The sequence below is a fragment of the Lotus japonicus genome, chromosome 4 (assembly GCF_012489685.1).
Source record: "Lotus japonicus ecotype B-129 chromosome 4, LjGifu_v1.2".
In the NCBI taxonomy this organism is placed as follows: Eukaryota; Viridiplantae; Streptophyta; class Magnoliopsida; order Fabales; family Fabaceae; genus Lotus; species Lotus japonicus.
Genome location: NC_080044.1, coordinates 37,983,408 through 37,988,915, shown reverse-complemented (window position 1 = coordinate 37,988,915; position 5,508 = coordinate 37,983,408).

Sequence of the window (5,508 nt, the reverse complement as noted above, 5' to 3'; positions counted from 1 at the left end):
TGGGGCACTACACTAACAAGTGTCCAGACGGAAGACCTCTATGTTTCAACTGCAGCCGTCCGGGGCATCAAGCCAAGGATTGCAATGTAACCAAGGTTGAGCCATCTGTGCATACGGTGAGGGGAAGACGTTCTACTGCACGGGGAAGAGTCCATGTCTTGTGCGGCGAGGGAGCTGATGGATTAGTCAGAGGAGAGCGCAAGAACGATGGTAACTTTCTAACTATTCTTTCTCATTCTAGTATGGTATACTCTTCGTTACCCCCGTAGCGTGTGCAACACGTCTGAACTTGCTTTTACCGCTAAGCGTTGACCTTATAGTTATTACACCTACAAAAGTTTATTTGACTGCTACTCGTGTTTCCACTATAGAAGTTACACGAGGTTTAGAATAACACGGTAAACCTAGAGAGTAGTTTTGCACCAATGCGTTTAAAAGGAAGCTAGAAGCTGAAGAATGAATCTCATAGAGATTTCTTATGGATAGTATACGTATGATGTCGAGGGCGTGTAGTTCCGTAGCGGAATCGTTGAGGATGTGAGGTCAGGATATTTGTGACTATCGGATGATAGGAACTCATTGACTGTTCCAGTGGGTTTTTCTAAATTTCACCTTCGATGTATTAGGCTTGATCAACTTAATATTGAGGGGGTGATATTCGGAATCAGAGCTGGCTATGGACTTTGATAGAAGGATTGGTAAGATTAACTTGATTGGATCGAGGATTAGTCGAGCTGGGAGGAAAAAGTTCGCATTAAGTATAAGTTCTCTTGCGAAGGAGATATAGTTTGAAGAAATGGATATTCATTTAGGAAGCATTGAAGAATTAACGGACATTAGAGGTCCAAACTTGGTGAAGGTTCAGGTTTTAAGTCTATGAATTGTTGTCTTAAGTTTCTAGGACTCGAAGTTGGTTAGAATTTGATAGAGAGATTAAGAAGTTGATTGACGAGATGGTGATCAAGTTACAGAAAAGGGAAGTGTTAGTATTAAGATGAACACTTGAGGTTGTCATATTTGGACAAGTTGCTTAAAGTCTAAGAGTGAATGAAACTTGTTATGGATTTCGGTGATACAAGCTAGAGATTAGCGAGTGAATTTTTGCTAAGTGGAATGAGAATCTTAGGGTAAAGATTGACTTCAGAAGCTGGAGATCATATTCGAGTAAGAGTTTTAGTGGTGTTATCATTGATGATTGTAGTTAAACCTCGGCAAGTTGAAAGATGATATGTCTGTTGAGACGCTGTTGGTCAACATTGGGACTAGAAGAGTGAAACAATCGAAGGGAAAGCAGAGTGTTTTAGTGAAAATTATTTGGAATAAAGACACGGACGGTGTTATGTGAGAGTTAGAGGAAAAGATCAAGGAATAATATCCAGAACTATTACTGACCTTAAGTTTCGAGGGCGAAACTTTCTTTTTGGAGGGTAGTAATGTAAGGCCCGAGTTTTTAAGTTTATGATAAGTGAATAAACTTCTTATTCACGATTAGGGTTGATGTAATGTGAAGGGAAACCTGAACGAAAGTTTATTAAATGAAATATATTTATGAAGGAGAAAGTTCAGGAAAAGTCAAAGGATAGTATCGGAAGTCGATTTAAGTTATAGCACGACTAATATTCGCATTTAAAACCTAGGACAAGAACCTTAGGAAACAAAACTATGTTCCAGCTTTGGAACACTATAGGAATATAATTTCCAACAAACTTCCAGCTTTGGAACACTGTAGGAATTTAGTCCAAAAATCTTTAGAGAAATATCTGAACTTCTCTTTTTCCATATATCACAATCATTTCGAGGCGAAACTCTAGGATCTACGACGTCCGATTCCAATCATCGGAAGTTTGCCGAAACCGAATCCCTGGTTTTTCAAAACCCTAGAATCAACCGTCAATGAAGACTTTTTCTATTCAGAGCTTCAAATGAAGATTCTACACGCGTACACCCATTTCTCTTGATGATTTCAATCTTTCTTCAGAAGGAAGTTTTCCATTCCGACATTCGTTGCAAAAAGTAAATTATCGGGTAAAATAGTTTTACACCGACTTTGCATTAGTCACCTAAAATATAAGGAGACCTCATTTTAGTTTTGGAATTCTTTCGCCAAAACCTATCTTAGAATTCATGGAGAATGAAGCCGGAAAAATCAGATTCGCGAAACTTTCATTTTACCGCGTTTTGCCAACCTCTATATATAGCCAAGAAATGAGAAAATATCACAAATTTCCACCATTTCTCTCCAAAACCTGCGAATTTGCTAAGAGGAAGAAGAAAGAAGAGCTTTTGTTCATTTCTTGCTTGATCGTCGATCAATCAGTTGCTACTTCAAGGCTTCGAGGTATAGTCGCTAATCCTTACCTCCGATCGTTTTTTCCATAGCTTTTCTGTAGAGTTTTCTGAGTGGATAGTTTATGGGTTTTTTGCAAAACTATCCTGAATCTTTCATTTCTGATTGTAAACCTCTTCCTTATGCGCCCAAGATCACTTCTGCCGGGTTAGATTTTCCGTTATGTCGCCGGAATTCCGCCGGAATCAATTTGAACCTAAAATACCCATTTTGGAGTTTTTGGTGTAAAGCTTCAACCTTAGGCTGAAAACTATCGCCTTAGCTTAGTGCTAGTAGGATTAGTTGTCATAAACGTCGTTGGTGACGTCCCTGCAAAATTTTATTTTTGAGATTTCAGTTTTGAAAATCCTAAGTTAAAAATCATGACCAAAATACCCCTACGACAGTTTTTGATCCGATAATTTTTCCGAGTTCAGAATACCCTTAGTTACGGCTTATGAAAGCATAGGAACCAAGTTTGATCGAAGAAAAATCGAGCCCCACAATTAACCAAAGTGGCCGAGCCCTATTAGGGGGAAGGAGGAAAATTTCCTTTTCCGAAAACTTGTCCTTTCGCGCTAGATTATCGTACCTTAGAGTATAGATTACTTCGAGTAACCTTAGTAAGTATCGATAGCTTAGTTTCGATAGATTCTAATAGTATTTCTGTGGTTTTGCTCTAAAGGTGATTTTGAGGAATTCCCAGAGGAGCAAGCCTTTGATTGTGAACAAGTGTTAGGGGATCGTCCTGGAGAATCTACAGGTGAGGGCTTCTCACTGAATCCCTAGTTAATGCTTAGGGTCGATGTTTCGACATTGTTTACTGTTTATGCACTGGAATTGTGTGTGATTGGAAAATGTTTTCTGAGGCTTCGGCTGACAATGTAGATGATTCATCTACTGAATGTTTTTGAGATTGACTTACATGCTATGTGTTATGTGGGTAATCTAGGATGTGTGGTGCATGCTTTATATGCTAAGTGCTAAGTGTTTATGATGCGATTTATCGATATATGACATGTTGTTGATTGTGATGAATTGAATATGCTCTGTACTGGAATCTGAGTTTCTGAACGGTGAGAAAAGCGGGCAGGTCATGCCCGATTTTATTTTTGAGAGTTTTGAGGAAGCTTGAAAGGACGAATGAGATTCGGGCCTTGTTATGATGTTTATGGTCGAGACATTCTCTGGAGTCATTTGGGGATTAGGAGATCCCGAGAACTTATAGGATTCGCGATAAGACTAAAAGGATAATTATTTTGTAAAGAAAACTCATAAGACATTAAACAACCTCTAAATCTTTAAGTAATGGTAATAATCTCGGAAGGAAGCTTTGGATGCAAATCATAGTTTTGGAAAACGAGAAGTGTCGTCGGATCCCAGTATTGAGAAAGATGAGGGGCTTCGAGTATGTAGATGTTGTGGTGCTGTTGGAGCAGCGCTTGTTGTTGTGCTGTTGGAGCAGCTATTGTGGTTGTGCTGTTGGTGCAGCTATGTTGTGGGTGTATCTTCGACTTTGCGGCGCGAATCCGTATGTCCAAACCCGACGGGTTGGGCCGATTCGGCAATAATTGTTGACACGCGTGAATCCGTATATTCAATCCGATGGATTGGATCGATTCGGCGGTAGTCACTCAGGCACGCGTGAGTCCGTATGTTCAATCAGAGGGATTGGATCGATTCAGCGATTGCCATTTTACCTCGCGTGAATCCGTATGTTCAATCCGAGGGATTGGATCGATTCAGCGACAACTTTTCGACACGCGCGAATCCGTATATTCAATCCGATGGATTGGATCGATTCGGCGGTAGTCACTCAGGCACGCGTGAGTCCGTATGTTCAATCAGAGGGATTGGATCGATTCAGCGATTGCCATTTTACCTCGCGTGAATCCGTATGTTCAATCCGAGGGATTGGATCGATTCAGCGATAACCTTTCGACACGCGCGGATCCGTATGTTCAATCCGATGGATTGGATCGATTCGGCGATAGTCATTGGACACGCGCAATGTCCGTATGTTCGACTCTTTTGAGTGAACCGACTTGGCGTTGTCATTTGTTGCGTGTGCGAGTCCGTATGTTCAACCCAAGGGGTTGGATCGACTCGACATGCCTAATTTGGGAGTTGCGTGTGCGAGTCCGTATGTTCAACCCAAGGGGTTGGATCGACTTGACATGCCTAATTGTTGGGCTATCCTGGGGATAAGTCCGGGAAACCGGTAGTTTCCGAGTATGTGATACTCTTTGCTTGTTGAGCAGTTGTGACCATCGGATTGAGATGAGTCGGATGATCCGGAGATCATCATGAGTTACTATGTTGATGTGAAGAAGTGTCTTTTGTCGCAGAATCGACTTTACCTTAGGGTAAGCTTTTAGAGACTTTAATTTACCTAGAACACGTGGCGACGTGTCGAGTGAGAGTCGGAGACGTTGTTTGACTAATCATCCTGCATTCATGCATACTGATTTAGTTGTCGAGTGTGATTGTTTTTGTTAATCCTATTTGGAACATGTTAATTGTTATTATTGTTGTTGAGTTCATTATGGAATATGCAACCCTAGGATGTTATCCCTAGCTATAAGCCTAAGTGGCTATTCTCTTATCTATAACTATTGGTGCTATTATTTATGTAATTCTTTGGAGTTGACCTCGCGTCTTCTGTGTGTGCTTTGGCGGACAAACGCCCTTTGTCAGATGTCTTTGGCGGACTGGTTCGCGACGGTTCACCCTTCGGGGGAAACTAGAGTTGGGATGCTGGAACAGGAGGAGCGCATCGCGATAGCGAGCGGAGGACGGATGGTGTACATAGACTAGGTCGTTCTGGATTTCGAATTCGGACGACGATCATGCTAGCATGTAGGTTTTAGTGCTGGTGTGAGCTCCTCGAGATGGATTAGTGTAGGAGTAGAGTCTTAGCTCTGAACATCATTTGTTTTCTTTGGGGACAGGGTAGTTTCCCACCTATAGCTTTTTGTGTGGTTCCTTTACGGGAATCACAGAGAGTTGGTTGGACTTAAGAGGTCTTGTTTTAGGCCATCTGGGCTGACTTATTCTTATTTGAGGGACAGTGTTGCAGACACCTAACCTTTCTTTTGGATTATACCTTTTGCCTACGGGCGTTCTTTTCTACTACTTTCCGTCACTGGAGGTCACTCGTGACGAGGTTGGGTACTTACAGC